Source organism: Engystomops pustulosus, chromosome 3, assembly GCF_040894005.1.
Source record: "Engystomops pustulosus chromosome 3, aEngPut4.maternal, whole genome shotgun sequence".
Lineage (NCBI taxonomy): Eukaryota > Metazoa > Chordata > Amphibia > Anura > Leptodactylidae > Engystomops > Engystomops pustulosus.
This window is the reverse complement of record NC_092413.1, coordinates 151,276,315-151,300,329: the sequence shown is the minus strand read 5'-3', so window position 1 is coordinate 151,300,329 and position 24,015 is coordinate 151,276,315.

Sequence of the window (24,015 nt, the reverse complement as noted above, 5' to 3'; positions counted from 1 at the left end):
GAAGTGGGCCACATTTAGGTGGCAAGTGTAGATGTTTCATTGAGGAGCATTATAAGGTGGGGAGCATATCCAAAGGATATGTCATAAATACATGACGGGTGCAGATCTCTCAGGGCCATTTCTAAAACAGGGGTCTGATGACATCCTTTGTGTGGCCAGGCCAAATGAAAAGTCAATTTTCTCTGCTTTTTTCATAACTCTCACAGACTCGAGTGGAAAGTGACCATGTATGCATGTAATACTCTGCATTTTGCCCATCTGTGTGAATGGGGTCAGCTACCCCCCACTTTTGAGATAGATGCAGATCCCAAGGTTGAGTGTTTTAGTGTGATGACCACAATGACCCCAATATCACTAGATGTAATAGGGACATCTGTACATCTCCTGTGTTTTCTGTAGCTGTAAATGATATGCACTGTTGTTTGTAGAACAAGCACACATGGGCAGATGGTATGTAGGGGAGTTGACACTACTGAGAATTCAATGTATATGCATTGGGGCCCGTGCCCCGAATCTTTTATGTCCCTAGCAACGCCCCTGTCAACGAGAATGAACTTTGCCACATTTCACAAAGATTGTGTGCCCGATTTCCTGCATCTGTCGCTTCCCCGCACAGGTCTGCTGGAGTTCACCTTCTTGTTCCTGGTTAAGTGCATGTCCTGCAACACAATTTTAAAGTTAAATCTCACGCTCATCCGACGGCCCGTCCCCCGTATATAAGTTGTACCAAAATCCGATTGCGTGTGACACAATCCCCTCCTGAATAGCTGTCACAGCTGCGCAAATCCCGAAAATATCTAAAAGCTGACGAAAGTGCGACCTTTTGTAAATAAGCCCCAATATGTTTTCCCAGTTTTTCATGGTAATATTATACTCGGGTCGGCTTATGCTCGAGTATATACGGTAGTTAATTCTATTAACTAATAATTTAGTTAGTTTTATTCCAGAAAAAAAACCATGGAGATGGCCAGGATGTTCTGCATGATGTGGGTTTAATATTATGGGATGCCACAGAAGTCCTGATTGTTTGCCTAAATCTGAATAGGAAGACTTTATAGACAGTATCTTCCTTGTTTTTTTTTATCTCCAGTCAATTAACAGATCTTTTCCACATTCCTGTAATGAATCAGCAAATCAGATTCTGTTTGCCTGTTGGATCTTCCAGGATTAGCATTAAAGTGTGGTGTTATGTAAGATGCTTTTACATTTTACTGGTAGACTATCGATGGGACTGTTTATAATTCCAGCATTGTCTGGTCTCTAATTACAACGGCCTACCTGCTTTTAAGCAAGCAATAAACCCATTAGAGATTAGCTTACACTTATTAACAACAGTCATGCTCAAAAATCCTCTTTGTTTCTCTGTTCATAAAATCTAGACACTAGACACACATACTATATATACACAAACATACGAGATTGTGTAGTTATGAATGACAAATAGACACAGTTCAAATTTAGTTTATGGCGGCTCCTAAATGGTTATTTTGGCTCATGAATGGCTGTCTGTCCAGGCTGTGGTTTAGAGTCTTGCTTTTTACATCTGCTGAAACAAACCTGAGGTAGGTGCTCAAACTCTTTGTCACCATTCAATGTCACCATTGCTCACTACAGCTCACACACACAACGCAGGAAAACATGCCCATTTCTAATCTCCCCTTGATTCCACCTAAAGTAGAGGGCACAGGATCTATATAATTTAGGCACTCATGTTACCATCAGGATTTAAGGAGGGAGGAGGCGTTATCCAGTGGAAATACCAAAAAACATTTTCACCAGCTGATTAGCGCACATGACTAATTTTAACTCCAGAAGTGGCGAAAAATTCTGCGCTTTGTGTGTAACAGTCTTCACATTAACTTAATCAGACCCTTTAAGATGTTGTAAGTGCAACAGAAACGTATAAGGTTAGTGTTCTTATGGAGAAAGGAGAGTGTAATAGGAAATAGCTTGGAGATTTTAAGGTCAGGAAACCTACAACCTGCAGCATAACCAACAACCAGATTAGCTTCTGATAGAAGGGATAGAAGCTATTTATTGTTAGAGATTTTTATCTAGGACTCAAAACAGTCCTTACAGTTGTACAGGTGACTTTAAAATTAACTCTTTCATGGCTGCCCCGGTACCGGCAGGAGAACAAACCTAGACACATCAGTCTCTAGTGTATGTGGAAATCTTATTAGTCCCAGCTGCATAATATCACAGACAGAAAATCATCAAAGAGGTGTGAATAGAATACTGTAATGCCATTGGCCATAATGAATTCACCAGGACACTCTCTAAGACATTCTTCCAAACGGTTAATGAACCATAAACTATTTCTTTTCAGACATGTTTATCTACAGAATGTACAGAGAATGGCTCCAGAACCAAAACATTTATGATAAGAAGGAGAACATACCGAAGGTCAATCAGCTCTCACATGTGCCAAGGAAAAACTTTTACAGGCAGGTTACACAAAGATGGCTGAATCATGACATTAGCTGGACAGTGGTCAGCGAATATGTCCACCGTATCTAAAATGGCTGACAGTACGCAAGATGGCATCCAAAACCAGTGCGATCTCCTTCACATTATACAGACAAAAAATAGTTCTTAGGTAGAGAGTAAGGGGAAGTGGAGTATGGCCTAGGAAATAGGAGCTACTAACTACAATCCATAATACTCTCGGCGCTGTTTCATCATCATTATTTATATAGCACCATTAACTCCATGGTGCTGTACATTCAGTAAGGGGTTCACATTAGAGATGAGCGAACATGCTCGTCCGAGCTTGATGCTCGTTCGAGCATTAAGGTACTCGAGACGGCTCGTTGCTCGGACGAGTATTTCCCCTGCTCGAGATCGAGCATTTAATTAAAAAAACACAGTGAAGAACAATGAAGAATAGAATAAAAACAGTGAACACAGGATCATTTAAGTGAAAAACACAGTAAAGAACACAGTGAAGAATAGATTACAGATGTTCGGCACATCTGCTTACTTGTCGGAAGATACGCGCGGAACGGTGCGAACAAAATAGTATGTGAAGAACAATATATATGTGTGAAGAACACATTGCAGAACACGGTGAGCAGGACAGAGACAACGAGGAGCAGCACAGAGACACCGGGGAGCAGCACAGAGACACCGGGGAGCAGCACGAAGACATGGGGCAGCAGCACGGAGACATCAGGCAGCGGCACGGAGTGGCACGGAGACATCAGGCAGCGGCACGGAGACATCGGGGCACGGAGACAGCGGGGCACGGAGACATCGGGGCACGGAGAGAGCGGGGCACGGAGAGAGCGGGGCACGGAGAGAGCGGGGCACGGAGAGAGCGGGGCACGGAGACAGCTGGGCACGGAGACAGCGGGGCACAGAGACAGCGGGGCACGGAGACATCGGGGCACGGAGACAGCGGGGCACGGAGACAGCGGGGCACGGAGACAGCTGGGCACGGAGACATCGGGGCACGGAGAGAGCGGGGCACGGAGAGAGCGGGGCACGGAGACAGCTGGGCACGGAGACATCGGGGCACGGAGACAGCGGGGCACGGAGACAGCGGGGCACAGAGACAGCGGGGCACGGAGACAGCGGGGCACGGAGACAGCGGGGCACAGAGACAGCGGGGCACGGAGACAGCGGGGCACGGAGACAGCGGGGCACAGAGACAGCGGGGCACGGAGACAGCGGGGCACGGAGACAGCGTATCTCCCGACAAGTAAGCAGATGTGCCGAACATCTGCAATCTATTCTTCACTGTGTTTTTCACTTAAATGATCCTATTCTTCACTGTTCTTCACATCTGCTAACTTGTCGGGAGATAATATACGCGCGGAACAGTGAAGAATAGATTGCAGATGTTTGCATACATCTGCTAACTTATCAGAAGACATTCTTTTTCAATTAAATAACACATTTTATTCCCGAACCATGGTCCCTTTGAAAAATGCTCGAGTCTCCCATTGACTTCAATGGGGCTCGTTATTCGAGACGAGCACTCGAGCATCTGGAAAAGTTCGTCTCGAATAACGAGCACTCGAGCATTTTAGTGCTCGCTCATCTCTAGTTCACATACATTACATTAACGAAAATCTAACAATTGTTTTCATGAATTGTGAACCAAACATACCTTGAGAATGCTGTAGCTACATTGATGCAGAAACATATCTTGGCTCTGTCGCTACTGTGGCTGGCTCAGCGCTTCTCCTCTTACCCTTATTATGCACTGCTTCAGAGAATGATGTGATCACTGTGTTGTCCCTGACAGGCAGAAGTAATCAATCACTGCACCATCCCCCAGCTGCTGTATAGGAGTCATTTAGCTCAGGTTGATTAGTCCTGTCTGGACAGTTCAGGAAGCTCCATGTAACGTGTTTATGAATGGCAGCCAGCATGCAACACAGCTTTTCCAAGGTCCTGAATTTTATAATTGTTTTTTGAGCCACTCAGATCAGGGATTAAACGAGGTATGTTTCTGCATTCTCAAGCTATGGTTGGTTCACAATGCATTAAAACAAATGGTACAAAGACAAGAACAAATGCAAGTATACATAAAAAAAATTACAGTGATCAGGTGAGAGATGGATCCTGCCCATGAAGTATCACAATCTATGTGGGAATGTAGATGGAAACACAAGGTGAGGCAGCAGAGCAGTGACGTTATTGTGTATTGTAGGCGATTGTATTGTATCCCTGCCAGCCTCTGCCCCCGCAGTATATAGACATTCCATTTTATAATTTTGTTTCATTTTATTAAAATAAAATGTGTTCTTCAAGACCATTCATACTAAACAAAACATTTCAACAGATTGTGTGAGGTTTTTTTTGTAGGGCGTGTTGTTATTTTAATGGAATTATTCAGTACACATCATTTTTGATCTGATAATTGTTATGATATATTAATATTAGTGATGAGTTTGTTTGATGGGTTCATCTGAATATTGATGGAAAAATTCACTTTGAGACCCAGACTTGGGCATGAACTTGAATGCAAACATTAAATCAATGGGGACACAAATTTTAACACCCAAAAATGGCTAAAAATGGAAAAATGAGGGTAGAGGGCTGAAAATGGTTGCAATAACAGGATAGCTCCCCTGTTCAAAATGGATGTAGGGAAAATTCAGGAACTGCAGAATTTGACAATTTAAAGTATAAATTCGGGAAATATGGAATTTGAAAATTTCAAGTTAAAATTCAGGTACCCCCTGGGCAAGCTCTGGCAACGTATCCAATTTTCCTATATAGAAATTGTACATAGAAAGGACAGATCCATCAGTATCAGGAAGCATGTGGACAGATAATCCTCCACCATGTGAGTCACAGTCTGCCTCCTGGTACTACATGCTGTATCTGATGGTGGTGGAGGTGAATTCAACATGGCATTCCACATTTTGGCCATGCTTAGTTTCCCACCCAATATGGTACTGGTGTTCCTGTTGCATTCATGACTTCCTCCTCCCCAGAGGAAAGACCAAGCAGTCATTGGTAGGAGTTGTCTTTTTCCTCTCTTTCCTGTGAATCCTAATACACATTCCACGCACTTCAAGCAGGTCTATGTAGTTGACCAGGATTCTTTGCATCATCAGGTTCAGCACATGCGCACGACAACGGACATGTATAGACCTGGCTTGGCCCAAAACTGCTACCATTCCGGCCATTGCAGCACACCCCCTTGGCACGCTTGAGGTTCAGTTGCCAGCAAGTCTATGTAGTTGACCAGGATTCTTTGTATCATCAGGTTCAGCACATGCGCACGGCAACGGACATGTATAAACCTGGCTTGGCCCAAAACTGCTACCTTTCCGGCCATTGCAGCACACCCCCTTGGCACGCTTGAGGTTCAGTTGCATCAAACACTCATTTGGCGATGTATAGTCTTTCACCCAGACTGATAAATTTCAACACGGTTTGCTGCTGTTTCCCCATGGCTTTGTTAAAATCAGTGGTGCAGGTGTTGCTCTGACTGGATGAAAAAGCAGAAGAGGAGGAGGTGGATTAGAAGGAGGAGGCAATTGGAGGCAAGGAGTGATGCCCAGCAATCATGGGTGGTGGCAGAATGTGAGCAAAAGTCTTTCCTGCCTAGGGACCAGCCCCCACCACACTGATAGAGCGGGTAGATAAGGAGATGTAAAATCCATGGCAATGTTTACTTTTCTACCTTGGGACTGATGGCATTGCACAGTGAACACCTGATTTTGTCCACAGACTTTAAGGGGCAGGAAATGCCTGCCAGAAAAAGTAGTAGCGTCTGGGGACTTCATACTGTGGGACAGTTGACTCCTTCATATCTTTAAAGCTGCCCATCTTCACCATTCTGAGCATTTCATAGGTCAGCAATTAGGAAATGCTCCAATGCTTGTGCCTGCAATGGGCCAAACTTCTGCTTTCTCTTCATTACTAGTGGGATGGAAAGCTGACCAGGCTCGGTGACTGTAATCATGATGTTGCTGGTGGTTATAGTGGTGGCGTTGTCACATCCTGCCTTTCCAGGGAGACAATTGGCATTGTTATTTGGGTGGCAGTGGTACAGGCCAAGCCAACCTCAGTTTTTTGCAGGCTTTTTTGGTGACTCATGCTTACTTTGCAGGTGCCTTTTCATATATGAGGTGCTCATATTGTTTTTGGCTGCGCTTTATGGACTGGTGTCATAGCATGCAATAGATGCATGTTCAGTCTACTGCACTCTGAGAGAAAAATGCTGCAACGCAGACACCCTTTGGGATGGCTTTTGTTTCCTTGGTCGCTAGGTATGGGCAGTAGCAGACAACAACGTGGCTAGGGGCTGACCGCTGTGAATTGGTACCCTTTTGCTTACTTTGTTGGCTTCCTGGGGATCTCTGACTACTAGCTTTTATTCCGAACTATCAGTGCCTTTCACCCATGTAGGGTCTAAGACCTCATCATTACCTCTCACTTCTTCTACCTCCACTCCCTCACTGCTGCCCACTTTCTCCATCTGCATATCGCAGACAGCCATAGCAGTTGGCAGTTGAGTTTAATTGTACTGAGATTCCACCTTTAAGAAATTGCTTGATGATGCAGGAACTGAAAATTGTGGTGAGGTTGCACCTTTAAGATAATGCTGGAAATGCAAATTGTACTGCCTTTAAGATGTTGCTGTATGATGATAGAACTGCAAAATATACTGAGACTGTCCCTATGAACAGTACCAACCTCTCCCTAGCGTTGTCTCCTGTCTTTAATGGTGTCATGGACATGTGACATTGCTCTTATGCAGCAAAGTCACATGTCCCGCGTAGCCAAAGACAGCCATGCCCAAAGAGGACATTTGGGTGCTAAGGGGCTGCAAGCTAGTTGATTGGCTGTTAAAAAGTTAACCAGCTGTCCGAATCTATCCTGAACACCAAGACTACATTCACATGGCGGTATGGAGGATATACGTCCCCCATAGACGGCAATGAACTCACGGCGCCGTACGGGATGTGCGCCAAGCTTCTCTATGGAAAGGGGCAGTGGTGAGTGCCTCCTCTCCCGGGCGCCAACACGTGCCCACCATGCTACGGTACAGGGGCACGCGTGTTTGAATATAGCCTAAAACAAAGAACGAACAACAACGGCTGTTTGAGTTTGGAGGTTCGGGGTGGAGAATGTGGCAAATTCTGTACATTGCCAATTTTGACCTGCTAATCACTAGTTAATTTATATAAACAGGGTAAAAATTTATAGGCATCTATATGAATTATTTATTTCAAGCTTTATGTTCTTGTAACATGTTAAGTGAGATATGATATGGTTAATTTTTTAAATTTGTGTTTTGCTTGTAAATACAGTCAATCTTATATATGACATACAGTTTATGTACCATTTTGGCTATAAATACTACTAGTTGTAAGTGTTTCTCCAGTAGGGGGATGCTTAGAGATCCACTTTACATTAGCATGTTTCCAACTATGCAATGCATAGAGAACTGTCTCATCTTCAAAACCTTATTTTTCTTAATTTGGTGCACTAAGCAGGAAGATGTCATATGAAGAAAAGACATTTTTGTTTAGTTACTGAGGATTTCTCAACACTCTGGGAAGTCTGCCATCCTACCAAGTGGACTTAGATATTTATAGACACAAGTCAATGTATGTGCATAGTGAATGTTGATTAAAGGCAGGTTTTCTATTAAGAATATTGAAACAGCTGGTCATGCAGAGGCTCCAAATCAAAAAGAGAAGGTGGAACTCCCCTTACACTGTAATGAGAGCTAAATAAACTACAGATATTAAAAAAGTAAATACAGAGATTTCAGAATTAGATAAAAGGTATTGGGTGTATGTATAAAGTTGGCATTGCAACATTGTGCAGAGAGTTGTAAACCTACTCAAATGCACAAAAAAAGTTGTCATATTAAGTGGGATATGCACACAAAAATCTGCCTCATGCAAGTGTTAAAACTCTCTTTACTACAGAACGTAGCATGTATATAATGTACAAGCAATGTATGTGACATAGATCCAATATCTAAGAGTGACGAGTGCAACGTGTATCTAATGTGAAAGTTATGTGCATGCTATAAGTATCAAAACTCACTCAAATAAAATAAAAAAACATGTTGCTTGTCCGGTACATAGAAATGCCACTCCTACATTATTCATAGGTCAAAAACAAACACCAAATGTTGTGGGATTTGACACAGAACTCCTGTAGATATTCATGAATTAGTGATAAAAAATTAGGGTTTTGGCTACCAATGCACCCTTAGCAAGGCCTGATATGGGGTTGGATCAATCAATAGTGAAGGTCTGGGAATGCTGGGTGTTCTTAGTGGCACTGCCTCTGTCAACAGGGGTAGTGGACCCACTGGACAGCTGCGGATGATGACTTAAGTCGACACCTGGAAGGGGAGTTAAGTGGGACCCGTTTTTCACCAGAGCCCCAAGGTCACTCCACAGGTATGTGTGTTCTTTTTAGCAAGGGCAGTGACCTTTTTTATATGTACTGTAGCTGCATTGGATGGAGCACTTTCATGAGCTGCATGGCATTTTCCTCCGATTCTGCCACCAGTCAGTTATTTATAAATCCGAGGGATCTTCTGTTTAGTGTAATCACAACAGCCAGTCCTCAGTCTAGTGCAATCACTACCACAAGCCTACTCACTGCTACCAAACAGTTCTCAGTCCTAGTGAAAACACTGCTAAAACACGAGTCTACAATAAACACTGGCACCAATCAGATTTCAGTCTAGTGTAATCACTGCCATTGGTCAGTCCTCAGTCTAGCATAAACACAACCACTTGTTTAATTCCTTTTACAAGTTAGTTTTCCTCTTAGTCTAATCTCTACCACCAGCCATTCGTCAGTTTAGTATAATCGCTTATACCAGTTAATCTTCAGTCTAGTGTAAGCACTGTTACTAGATTAAAGGGGTTTTCCCACAAAGGAAAGTTAGGCCCTATCCCGTGGATATGTCCTAACTTTCCTTTGTGGGAATCCCCTTTAACAGTACATGTTTCAGAAGTTGCATGTGAAAAATTAAGTACACACTTTATAATAAGAATTCAAAGGAATATAACCAAACCAACATTGGGAAAGAAAAAAAAAACTGGACTGCACATGCACATATACAATGATTTATTGCTGCAGGGTTACATTTCCAAAACGAACTTGAGGTTCTTAGTTACACTTTCAAATGCCCACTAACCACTTCACAGTGACCTCATTGTAGTGGGTCCCTACGTTATTAGGTGCAGCATCACATGGCATCCACCGCCACTGCAACAAAGCACCAGCAGTGACCTATAAGTAGGTAACATGTTTTGGACTTTAAAGACAGGTCCCTATTTATACCTAAATAAGAAAAATATATAGAGAGGAATGCCAAACATGGTAACACCCCCACATCCATGTGACCATAGAGGCATGTTATGTTCAAAAAATGAGGTATACACATAGTGAGATAATCAAGTATTGAAAGATAAGCTTTTTAACATTTGGAACATTGTGGTAGCAAGCATATAATAACATGATCTAAAAAGCTGAGTTAATGTACAGATTTTAAAAGGCAAGCTGCACCTCTACTAATTTTCTAAGAGAGTCCTTGTTTGAACCTGATGAAATGTAATACTCATGCAAAGTTACACAAGAGGGGGAACAATCAGACTCAAGCCATGCCCTCTTCCATAAAATGATATAAAGATCATATGAAATATATAAAACTATACTTACATCACAAGACATTTAAGTATTTACTACAGAGCAGATCATTTTCTAATTTAGTCCCAGAAAGCTTCCCTCATATATAGTTTCTTGAGGTGATCACCTCTTCTATCCATGGGGACATATTCTATGACTATAAACATCCTAGTGGAGATAGAGTTTCCATGAACATCACAAAAGTGCTTAACCCCTTAAGGACGCAGCCATTTTACAGCTTAAGGCTCAGCCCCATTTTTTGGATTCTGACTTGCGTCACTTTATATGGTTATAACTTTTGAACACTGTTACTTATCAAAGCGATTCTGAGATTGTTTTTTCCCCACATGTTGTACTTCATTTTAGTGGTAATTGTTGGCTGATAAGTTTTGCGGTTATTTTCCAAAAAAAGAAAAAATGATGAATTTTTTGAAAAATCTCACTTTTTTGAAATTCAAAATCATTACATTTTCAGGTAGATAGATTTACCACCTAAATAAGTTGCTGCATAACATTTCCCATGTGTCTACTTTACATTTTCATAATTTTTGAAATGTCTGGATAATATATTTTGATGTCGCTCGGCTTACAAATCGAATAGCGATTTTCCGTATTTTCAGAATTTACTCTTTTGCGGATAAATACAGTTTTGAATGAAATGTTACATATTTAGTATCAAAACCCCCGTATATAATCAACCCATTTTCAAATCTGCACCCCTCAAACTATCAGAAACAGCTTTTAGGAAGATTGTTAACCCCTTGAGATCTTCATAGTAATTGAATCAAAATGGAGGTGAAATTTAGATTGGACAAATTGTTCCGGTTATACGCTCATTTAGCCCTAAAATTTACACATTTCCAAAAGATAAAAATAGAAAACCCACAATACAATTTGTTCTGCAATTTCTCCCCAGTGCAGAGACCCCCCACATGTGGACGTTACTTGTTTTATGGGTACACAGCGAGGCGCAGAATGGAAGGAGGGACCTGCAGCTGCCAGGATTTTAGTTTCCTCTTTGGTCCCTTTTGTAGGCTATAAATTTTCGCTTTTTCGTTATTGGGGCCATGTGCTGGCATTTTTTTTTGCGGGATGAGATGCTTTTTCCAGTGTTGCCATTTTGGGGTTGGTATCACCTATTGTTGAAAATTTAGGAACTCGTTTTTGAGGGTATGAGTAGAAAAGCATCAATTCTGTACTGGATTTTTGACTTTTTTTTTTTCGTGTTCACCGTTTAGCCTAATAATCATGTTAGCTTTATTCTATGGGACGATACGATTACGGGGATACCAGACTTGAATATATTTTCTTACATTTTACTAAATTTGTCAAATAAAACCGTAATGTGGGAAAAAATCTATCATTTTTGCATTGCCGTCTTCCAAGTGGCATAACATTTTTACTTTTTTGACTTGGGAGCTGGTTGATGGCTTGTTTTTTGCGGGACATGCTGTACTTTGCAGCAGTATCATTATGGAGTACATATGTTTTTTTGATCACTTTTGATGGCATTTTTTGTAAGATTGAATAGGTAAAAATGTTAATTTTTGGTGGGTTTTCAATAGTTTTGTTCATCGTACGGGTTCAATAATGATTTACTTGTATTCTACGGATTGTTACGGACGCGGTGATACTATATATGTGGGTTTTTTGTCTCTTTTGTCTCTTGGGGTTATATGTCTCTTTATATGTTATGGGGCTTATGGGCATTTTTATTGATTTATTACTTTATTTTTTATTAAATAAAATTTTTTTTTTTTACTTTTTCACTTTTTCCACCATGGGAAATGACCAAGCAATCATCTGATTGCTTGTTCATGATAATACTCTGCAATAATCATGTATTGCTGGGTATTATCAGTGTTAGCCTATGCACTTGCATAGGCTGGCACTATGCCAGTAAGATGACATCACAGACGCCACCTTACTGGCAGTGCCTGCAGGCAGTGCTGGGGACCAGATCGGACCCCAGCACTTCAATAGCAGCGATCGGCGTCCCCCGAAAACAGTCCGGGGGGCCGATCGTGGGGAAAAGACCCCCATAGGCATGTTAGATGCCGCGGTCGTGCTGACCGCGGCATTTAACGGGTTACACACCCGCGATCGGAGCCCACTCCGACCAAAAGTGTTACACTGGGGTGCCGGCTATTAGTTACAGCCGGCACCCCGTGTTTCCCGATGCCGGTTCGGCTCTGATCCAGAGCCGAGCCGGCATAAGCGCCGTGGCGGAAAAATCCGCCACTGAGCGCTAAGTCACTGTGCTCTGTGGCGGATATATCCGCCACGGAGCGTGAAGGGGTTAATGGCTCCAGGAACATTGGGTGGGATTATTTAGACAGGTATTTATAATGCTTAACTTAAAATCTACCCACAACCCCCAGTGGTCCTGTGCTGGTATTCCCTAAGAGGCGCCAGGCTCTTAGTAAATATGGATACAAACTCCGCCAGTTCTGACTTGTAGACCAGGTTGGAACAGGTAGAGTATTTTTTGCTCTTGTCAAGTTAATTGCTGTACTATAGTAGATTTGGCGGGCCGGGCATTCACACCCTGGCCTTCCCTCCGACCACCTTGCTCCTTGCCCTGTCTACAACCCGACACGCCCTTAATATATTCCGGGTTGTACAAACCCAAATAGTGGCAGGGAGAGAGGGAGATTCATATGGTTTCGCCACAAGAAAACTGGTAGAAATGCCATAGTAAATCTAAGCCATTATGTGTGCTGGTAATATTGTTTGAATTAGCACCAGTTACATCTTCAGATACTTTTTATTATGCATTCAATCAAGTAGACTACAAACAGAGTCAATTAAAGGGGTTGGCCACTTTTCAATAAATCTTTTACATTAGACATGTCTCTGCATGAATATGTTCCCATGCCTTTGCTTCTTTTGAAAGCTGCAGCCTTTCCCTGACCTCTGCATATATTCTCTGTCTCTGCTCCAGGACATCCATGTGATGTAATTCTCTATCTCACTCTTCTCACAGTCCGTCCATAGGGCAGCAGCAGAGTTGTAAAGAAAGAAGCATGGAGAGTCTGCACACAGGACAAATGTAGGTAGCAGGACTGCTTAGTGTTCTTCAAATGATTGAATATGGTGGTAATATACAGTCATGGCCATAAGTTTTGAGAATGACACAAATATTATATTCTCACAGTATCTGTTGCCCTCTGTTTTTTATGTGTGTTTGTCAGATGTTTTTATCACATACAGAAATACAAGTGCAATCATATTATGAGTAACAAAAGTTTTTATTGACAGTTAGAATGAGTTAATGCAGCAAGTCAGTATTTGAAGTGTTGACCCTTCTTCTTCAGGACCTCTGCAATTCTCCCTGGCGGGTCTCAATCAACGTCTGGACCAAATCCTGACTGATAGCTGTCCATTCCTGCACAATCAATGCTCGCATTTTGTCACAATTTGTTGTTTTTTGTTTGTCCCCCCGTCTCTTGATGATTGACCACAAGTTCTCAATGGGATTAAGATCTGGGGAGTTTCCAGGCCATGGACCCAAAATCTCTATGTTTTGTTTGCTTTATGGCAAGGTGATCCATCATGCTGGAAAAGGCATTGTTGATCACCAAACTGCTGTTGGACGGTTGGGAGAAGTTGTTCTTGGAGGACATTCTGGTACCATTCTTTATTCATGGATGTGTTTTTAGGCAAGTCTGTGAGAGAGCCGATTCCCTTGGCTGAGAAGCAACCCCACACATGAATGGTTTCCCACACCAGTGGGCCACGACACTTGGAGGTATTAAGGGGGACTCCATTCCCATCAGTGGTCCATGCCAAAGTTAATAATAGTACTCGATGTGGTAGCTAGAAAAGCAAAATTCTAATGACATCTACAACAGGCTGGGACATCCTCTAAAGCGTCAAACTCTATTCGGGATATGCGGTGCGTGATGACATCATTACAGGGCCATATATCCTGCCGAAGAGAGAAGGGAGGCGGTGGTCAGAACTACTGCTCAGGTAAGTAATTTTTTTTATCCCTACAGCCCATGGTGGGGGGCAGTATATATGAAATGAACAGAGTTTATATATATGTGATATGTGTAATATGAAAGAAGGGGGGTGTATATATAAAATGAAAGGAGTGGAGGTATATATAAAATGGAAGAAGGGGTGCTGTATATAAAAATTAAATGAGAACGGGGCTTTTTATATAAAATATATTCAAAATATATACAAATTAACGGAGGGGTATATATAAAATTAAAGGAGGAGGGGGTCCATTTATACACATAAAAAAGGAGAAGGAGGCAATATATTTAAAATGAAAGGAGGAGGACGTGTTTATAAAATGCAAGGGGGGCAGTGTATGTGCATATTACTTATTTAGAGCCATATTATACACATTCAGGGTGCAGCTACATGCCGCGCGTACATTGCATTTATTAATTCAATGCACACGTCCAAGATTGGGGCTCAGCCTGGTCACATATGCATTTCTATTGAAACGCATGCAATCACTAAGAAGGACCTGGTGTGTTGCGTTGTTTACATGCAAAACACCTGGTGCTCGTTACTGATCACATGTATTTTAATGGAAACACATATGTGATTGTGCCTTGCCCCAAACCTGCACGTTTGTATTTGGTTTCTAAAAACATTTACTGTAGAACAGTGCAGTGTGTACTATGTGCAGTGCAACAGTGCACCACTTTATTTTGTTGCACCTTTATCATGTGACACGTTTCTGTCGGACTTTGCATGATAAATCTGGCGCACGGTCCGACAGCACCAGAATTCCCCCTTCAGTGCAGAAATTTGTGTTGCATAAAGAATAGTGCAACCACACCACAAAGTGTTGTGTGTGCCAGAAATGTGTCTCGGGCATTTCTTAAATAGATGTTCAAGCAGTTTGCAATGAAAAGAAAGTGCAAATTCCGTCAGAAAACTGGTGCAAGTACCTTAGTAAATGTGGGCCTACGTAAACTCCTTCTGTGACTGCTTCCTTAGCATTTGAGGGTTACTGTATGCAAATTAATAATTCAGATTATATGTAGTATAATAATTAGGGCATATTTGGGGCATTTTGTAAAAAATTCGTGATTTGGCAGCATTGTGTATTTTGCAATAACTGTACAGTATTGTTAATTTAGTGTCTACATATATAGTGTAAATATTAAGGGATGTAATGCAATGTAATTTTTATGTGTGCAGGCACACAGCATGGTTTTATGGGGGAGTATATTTAATAAATGTGGGGGCACAGTCTAGTCATTTGTGTTGTTGGGTAGATATATTCTTTAGGAGCACAGTGTGGGACATCGTTAACCATTATAAGGTACTATGGTAGGGACAGAGTGTTGAGATGTGCTGCAGATATCTGGTGGACTATGGTAGGGATAGAGTGTTGAGATGTGCTGCAGATATCTGGTGGACTATGGTAGGGACAGAGTGTTGAGATGTGCTGCAGATATCTGGTGGACTATGGTAGGGACAGAGTGTTGAGATAAGCTGCAGATATGTGGTGGAAAACTCTGCTGTGATAAGTTCGGGAAGATGTCATCATGCAAATCTGAATCCAAAGGAGAAGACAGATCATCTGTGAGGTGCTAGATCTTACATCTGTCTGTGTCTGAACAGCCCTGTAATCACTGACTAATTTTCTAGGTTGAAAGAGAACCATCCTCATGTGTGTGGTGTTTAGGGGGGAAGGGGGATTATTGTCACCAGTTATCATACAGATTGACAGCATTTTTTTTAAGTTTATGCTGAACACCAACATTTATATCCCTAGCAGAAAGGTGTAATTATTATAACATCCCCAGCATTTATACCCTAGCACTGATGTACTGTTCTGTTGCCTTGAGACATGTTATATGGTAGACCTTCTTTATGTAGCTCTCTTCTTCAAAACTTATGAGGTAACCAAAAGCATTTTGAACTTCCTGCAAACATCCTTAGGTGCGCCTAGACTTTAGGTTCTGGCATTGAGAGAGGTAGGATCCCTAGTCGATAGCACTCTTGCATCCTTGCTTGTGTGACAATATTCCAGACATAAATATTCCTGACATCTTGCAGGACCCAGGAGTGATGTTTCTGAAGGGGGAGAAGAAGAGGGCAGAAAATATTCTGCTGTGGCAGAGTAGCCAAAAATCTGAGATACTCTACTTACACCCCCCTTTCTGTAACACTTTAACCCAGTTTGCATTTTACTAGGGTTTGGCCAAGAAAGAAGCAGCTGGAAAATAAAAAATAGGTATGGGCGGTATGTGTGGGCATAGTCCTACATAACATAGCATTTAGCTGGAGGAGGTAAATCGTAGTGATGGATTCCCTTTACTGGTTCTCGATACTTGAATTACAAAAACACCAATATGTCATTAAAAACTGATACATACTTATATTTATTTCTTGAAAATTGCTAAAATTTCCTTCGGATTATTACTTATCACAGAGTTTTCCTTTCATTCATTGTGCATCATAAAATTTCACTACTAGAAAAAGTAATTGTATTTCATCATTTGCCCTTTTCTGTGTTCATTCATTTTGAAATGAGAAGGAAATGAAACAAGCCCATTGGTTAAACAACGAACCTGCATCCAAGTGAAACTATGTGAAGTTTCTGCATAGTAAAATTATTTTTTTTTTCTAAAGTAAAAGATTTATAGTGTCTGTTTAGCGTACTCCATTCTTTTCCCTTAGCGCTGTTTGAACAGTGTCTTCATCTGTGATTAGGAAGCTATAAAGGATTGTCATAAGGATCAACTTTCATTTTATTTATTTTATTCATTGACATTTTTCCAAGGGCAAACCCTGAGCAAAGTGCTTTTCAATCACATAACATAATAGAAGTTATAACATTCAGATTCAGATTAAACTGCAGCCAACAAATCCTCTTCGGAGCCGTTAGGATGTCAGAGCTCATTTACAACAAAGATTCTTCCGTGCACATTTGTCACCATCTGATCTTAGCATTTCCACTCTTTAAATGATTTACAGTCCAAACCTGCACATGCAAAGAAATCTACATTTAAAGCACACAAATGGGAATTCCAACTCTCCGACAGTCTGGAGTTGAGTGACTTTTAATGTAGGTAACACGGCATTAATGGCCTGGAACCATAGTTGTTTCATAGGAATCTGTTATCTGCTTGTGTCACAGAACTCCCTACCCACCAAGTGAAAGCGTAAAATACATTAACACATGTAATAAGATTTTAGCATTTTTTCTTTACCCACTTATCTGCCTGTTAAAATAAAATGTGCATAGTCAAAGTAGTACAAATTATCCTAACTTAGGAAATGCATATCAGATCATAAGAAACATGAAAATTTGCATTGAAAATCTTTTCGATTAGAAATAAAGTGGTCAGGATCAGTGGTAGTGGATCTTCTGTACCAGAGCGGACGATGACATAAGCCGACACCTGGAACCGGAGTCTAAGTGGTACCCAGTTTTCACCGGAGCCCACCGCAAAGCAGGTTGGACTTGTTGCGGCGTAGTACCACCAGGTCGTTCCACAGGCATGACTTTGTCCACGGTGGTGGCCAAGATGAAGTACAGAAACATAAGGCAAGGTCGTGGTCGAGGACAGGTAGCACAAGATCATGGCTGGGGACGTAGCAGAAGGTCAGGACAAGCAACACAGGTGCAATGTCTGGAACATTATTAAGGTCACAACGGGAAATCAGTATAATCGCACAGGGCATCAGACAAGCTTTCTCTAAGGCTATGAGGCACAGAGATCCGGCAGGGAGATGCATGCCCTAGGAGGCTGGGACGTGCACACCTAGCCTGCGGGAGATGCCGCTGGAACCCGGCGAGGTGAGTGGTGCAGCGGGGCACAGGGGGGAACTTGGCTGCGCCTGCGCCTCGAATCATGGGTTACAGGGGCACTCCTGACAAAAGTAAAGCATCAAAACCATTAGCCATCTGAGAGCTAGATTTAGAACCACCCCAAAATTCGAAGTAAAAAAATTTAATCACAGGTGGATCCAGTCTGAATTTTATCTCAGCAACATTTAATGTACTCAGTAGAGTTACTCAGTTAGACTGATGAGATGGCAGATGATGACCTGATGATCTCCTCCCAGTCCTGGATCTGGGCATCACTTAGCTCTTGGTAGCCTGCTTGGTGGAATCAGATGCACTGAATGCTAATGTCTTAACTTAGAGGTTCTCAATCGTATTTGGATCTTTGAATTATCTATCATCTATAAAATTATAAAAACTATATGAGGCCAGGAACATTCCTGCAACATTAAGAAACCAGGAACCACTGTACAGCCAGGGAACCCTTATCTGCCCCATGCAGTTATTTATTGCCCTCCATCAATGATGTACTGCAAAACCAGTAATGTTTGATGATGTTGCAGGCTCACTAGAGAAATATGAAAATACATTTTCCAAAATGGAACAAGGAAAACAATGTCTACTTTTGCTACCTTGAAAGGCAGCCCACAAAATATTAAGCGTGACTTTCAATAAGCCTAATGACATGATGTGGAGTTAAAGCAAACCAGTGTATATATTCCAGAAGGAACAGATTCACAACTGTAGACAACACTGTTTCAGCATTTTATTTTATCGTAAAGAGCTTTATTCACATTATCCACACAGATCATACAGTGTGTGAGAATATGTTCCTTCTGGAATAGATATTCTGGTTTGTCTTTAATGCCATGTCTTTAGGCTTCTTGAAAGACATGTTGATGCTATGGGGACTACCTTTCAAAGTAGCAAAAGGAGGCATACAAGGCAGCCTTATTTGGCAAAGTCTCCGTAAGGAAAGCTCTTACTTCCTGACCCAAAGCTAAGTAGGGTAACACTCACTGTGAAGTCTATATAGTCCTTTATGTCTGTCTCACATATTCAATGCAAACCTTGCACAGTGCTAGGTTGTAGATGCCTTTACAATACATTGGACTCTCACAGTCAGAAACATGCACACCAGCAGACCACCGGCGGTCATAAAAATGATAATGTACATTAGCTTACTACTAGAGATGGGCGAATCGATGGATTGATGGTGGAATCGATGGTGGAATTCCCTTTGAATTTCAGGAAAACTGAAATCCGAGGTTTATGGTTATTCGTGGGAACAAATCTTTTCCCCTTTATTAGCAAAATGGCCGCGAGCAAAACGTGTTACATGGGGCAGAGAACTCTGGGAAGAAGAAAGGAACGCCCTCGATCACATGTGCAGACATGTAAGACAATCAGCGACCAGCAGGATTATATGATGTCATAGCCCTATAAAAACATCTGGCCATTTGCAATCCCATTATTTCACACTGCATGTGCTGTCTCTAGCGTCTAGCTGCTTGTACTCAGTAGCTGATGGAGTGATTTTTGCTCAAAGTCCAGGGTGTCCGTTTTGGGGAATCTGTATACCACAAATTTCAATTCTTTTTTGTTGCTAAGGTTGATATAAAGAAATCTGTGGCAAATCAACATAGTTGCTGGAGTGATTTTTTCTCAAAGTCCAGGATGTCAGTTTTCGATGTTCTGTATTCACCAAATTTAAATTCTTTTTTATTGCTAAAGTAGTTATCAAGAAATCCATGTCAAATCCACATAGTGCGCCATTGTCCATCCTCTGTCAGTTCCAACCAGGGGATTCCTGGCAGTCATCGCTCACTTACTACTGCCACGGATGCTGTGGGGAGATGGGGGGGGGGGGGTAGGAGCAGTAACAATTCCATCAGCAGCTTAAGTCTGGAGTCCTTAATAATGAGCAGCTTCCTTCACCCGTCCAGTGAGGAGGGTAGCCGCTACCAGCAGCAGCAGGGCATGGAGCAGACCCTGCACCAGGTGTTGGCCTACTTGGACAGCACTCTAACACCCCAGATAGAGGATCCCTTGGACTACTGGGCAGCCAAAATTGATGCGTGGCCGAAACTTGTGGAGTTTGCAGTAGAGAAGCTGTCCTACCCGGCCAGTAGTGTGGCATCAGAGTGGGTGTTCAGTGCAGCGGGGGACATCATTACCCCAAGGAGAACCCGCTTGTCCACCCATAATGTGGAGAGACTGACCTTTGTAAAGAGGAATCAGGCTTGGATCAGCCAGGATTTCAACACACTAAAGCCTTATGCATCACATTAGATCAGCCATGACGGTTCCCCCAAATGTTGAGAAATGAGTCTAGATCCTAACTACCTGCCTCAGCCACTATTCTAATGCTGCCACCCGCCTGATGCCACACATCTGCTGCCAGTTGCTCCATCTGCCTCCCACCATCTTTACCAGGGAATGGAATTGTCACACACCTCCACACTCTGTCATTGTGCCACTTTCTGATATGCTTCTGCTGCTGTCGGCAACTCCACACCATGCCACACTGTGGCCTACCATGTTGCAGCCACCACCAGAATTTGTCATTGTGATACTCTCTGGCCTCATGCTGTTCCCGCCACCTCTGCCACTCTGTGGCCCATGATGTTGCTGCCACCTCCCTAATTTGTCATTGTGCCGCTCTGCAGCCTACTCATGCTGCTGCCAACTGACCGCTGTCTCCCTGGAGCACCCTGTGATTTCCATGCTGTTTTCACCCTCCACCACTCTATGACATTGCTACTATGTTTGGTTTTCCCCTTCATTTCATCTGTCAGAATTAATGAAAAGCTTCAGGATTGATAGCTAAAAGCAGGAGTGGATACACACAGGACATGCAAGTATCCCATTTACTGGTTACTGAAGACCAAACCACACTCCCTATGCATACACACTCCCAACACCCTACAGGCTCTCTGCAGCCAGAAAATACATGTTTTTAACGTGATTCCCCATGATTCAATTTGGGTCAAATTGTATTTGTCGGAAAAGTCTGCGAACTCAACAAATCACATTTTTGAAAAATTCGCCCATCTCTACTTACTACCATATAATGTATATGGGGGCTGCCCAATTCTGACCTGATGGCGGCCTAGGGAAAAAGATTAATCTGTTAGCAAAAATATCATGTATGTTGAATTCTATCTCACAAATGAGTAATGGCGACATCTGTCTGGATGGAGAGTTGCTGTCTCTCTCCTTGGAACTATCTGATATGTATAACATTTAAATAAAATCCTGCTATCTGGTTTCTATGCAAGCAAATCTAGATTTGTTTACTAATAAATTAACATTTACTGTAGTTATGCATCAGCCTATTAAAAAAAACAGTCTTAAATTCTTAGGCAAATAGCTTTCAACCTACTTTGCTTGTTTGTGTTTCGATGTGATTGTTTGAATGATTTATACACTTTTTGATAAGGTGCTTGCACAGCATGGTGGATTGAGCCAATCCTCAAAATGGAACACAATTACTGAGTTTACACAGTATTTATAAAGCTAAAATTATTCTCAGGAAGAGAGATTATTCAGCCAGGACTGGGTCATAAACATTTCTGTCTTTAACCCCTTAGCGCTCCGCGCCGTAGCTGTACTGCGCAGCTTCCCACTATTGGCGCTCAGCGCAGTACAGCTACTGCGCGAGCGCATACTATTTTAGAATTGTCACCACGTCGCGAGACGTGGTGACATCGGGATGAGATTTGGGTGACAGAGGCAGGAGGAGTTCCTGTCTCCGTCACCCGACCAATCTAATCGGTCCCGCCCGCCGATCGCCGTGATTGGCCAGTCAAACCTGACTGGCCAATTACAGCGATTTTAGGCTAAAAAACGTGCTTTTAGCACTTTTCTCTTCCTCCAGCGGCACCATTTTGGTTTGGTATCGCTGGAGAGAGGAAAGAGCGTTACTGTGTGCACCAAAATACACTTTTACACTATAAATAGTGTTCTGATCCTTATCTGATCCCTATTGTTCCCTACAAATTCCCATCCCTATCTGTTTTTTCCTGTGTCCTGTGTGTTCCCTGTGTGATCGCCTTGTGTGATCCCACGTGTCTTCTGTTTTTCCCTGTCTGTCCCTTCTGAACCCAAACGCACTTTTTAGTGCGCTGTGTTAGCGTTGTTCTGCACTGGACGCACTTTTCAGTGCGCCGTGTGAATAGCGCTGCACAGAATCTTTAGCAGTCTTAGCGGTAGTTAGTTTGTCTTAGGGCAAGCTAGGTGCATTTGTAGCGCCTTTTTGCGCGGTGCACATAGGTTTTTTTTCGGTGCCTGGTAATATTTTTTTCCAGAACGCCGTAGGTGTACCCGTACTTAGCTACTTTTTGTGTGTGCCATCTGTGCGGCTGGTCCGTGTGGCTTGGTGTGCATTATCTTTTTTTTTGTGTGCTATCTGTGCGGCTTGTCCGTGTAGTTTAGTGCGCATTATTTTTTTGTGTGCTATCTGTGCGGCTTGTCCGTGTAGTTTAGTGCGCATTATTTTTTTGTGTGCTATCTGTGCGGCTTGTCCGTGTAGTTTAGTGCGCATTATTTTTTGTGTGTGCCATCTGTGCGGCTTGTCCGTGTAGTTTGGTGCGCATTACCTTTTTTTTTGTGTGCTATCTGTGCGGCTTGTCCGTGTAGTTTAGTGCGCATTATTTTTTGTGTGCCATCTGTGCGGCTGGTCCGTGTGGCTTGGTGTGCATTATCTTTTTTTTGTGTGTGCTATCTGTGCGGCTTGTCCGTGTAGTTTAGTGCGCATTATTTTTTGTGTGTGCCATCTGTGCGGCTTGTCCGTGTAGTTTGGTGCCCATTATCTATTTTTTTTTGTGTGCTATCTGTGCAGCTTGTCCGTGTAGTTTAGTGCACATTATTTTTTGTGTGTGCCATCTGTGCGGCTTGTCCGTGTAGTTTGGTGTGCATTATAATTTTTTTTTTTTTGTGTGCCTGCTAGACGGTTTATCCGTGTAGTTTGGTGCAAATTATCTAATTTTTCTTGTTCTCTATTTTTTTTGTGTGCAATGTCTCAGAAGACGTACACCGTGTTGGAGGCATATAACATGCTTGCCTCTGACACCGAGTCAGCTAGTGGGGATGATGTCCCCTTTTACCTATCATCATCCTCCTGCTCATCTTCCAGTGACCTGGAAGGACCCCCAAGAAGGCGCCATAGGGTTCCAGGGACTTCTGCAGGAGAAGTGCCTGGGACTTCTGCAGGAGAAGTGCCTGGGACTTCTGCAGGAGAAGTTTCTGGGACTTCTGCAGGAGAAGTTTCTGGGACTTCTGCAGGAGAAGCGTCTGGGACTTCTGCAGGAGAAGCGTCTGGGGCTTCCACTGACCCCACATGGGTAGCCCCAGATAATTATACCCATCAGGTCCCTGACTTTTTGGGCCATCCTGGCATTAACTTTGACACGACAGGGCTCAGAGCTGTAGACTTTTTTAAGTTTTTTTTTGATGAGGAGCTGCTGAATATTATTATATTTCAGACAAATCTCTACGCTGCACAACATATTGCCCAAAACCCCACGTCCTTTTATGCACAACCCTACAGGTGGACCCCTGTCACTGCAGCAGAGATGCACAAGTATTGGGGCATAATACTCCTTATGGGGATGGTAAAGAAGCCTTCAATCAGGGACTACTGGAGCACAGATATACTGTACCACACCCCCATGTTCCGCATGGCAATGAGCAGGATGCGCTTTGAAGCCATCCATAATTTTTTGCACTACACTGACAACACACAGTGCCCACCCAGAGGTGACCCCAGTTATGATCGGTTATTTAAGGTCAGGCCCATATTAGATCATTTTAGATAATTTTAGTGCCAAGTTTGCCCAGGCATATACTCCCGCCAAACATGTGAGCATAGACAAGTCCCTGGTACAATTCAAAGGGAGACTTCAATTCCGCCAGTACCTGCCCAATAAGAGGGCAAGATATGGTGTGAAAATGTATAAGCTGTGCGAAAGTTCATCAGGGTACACATACAAGTTCAGGGTATATGAAGGGAAGGATTCCACTATAGTGACCCCAGAATGCCCCCCTTCCTGGGTGTTACAGGGAAGATAGTGTGGGATTTAGTGCACCCACTGCTGGACCAGGGCTACCACCTCTAC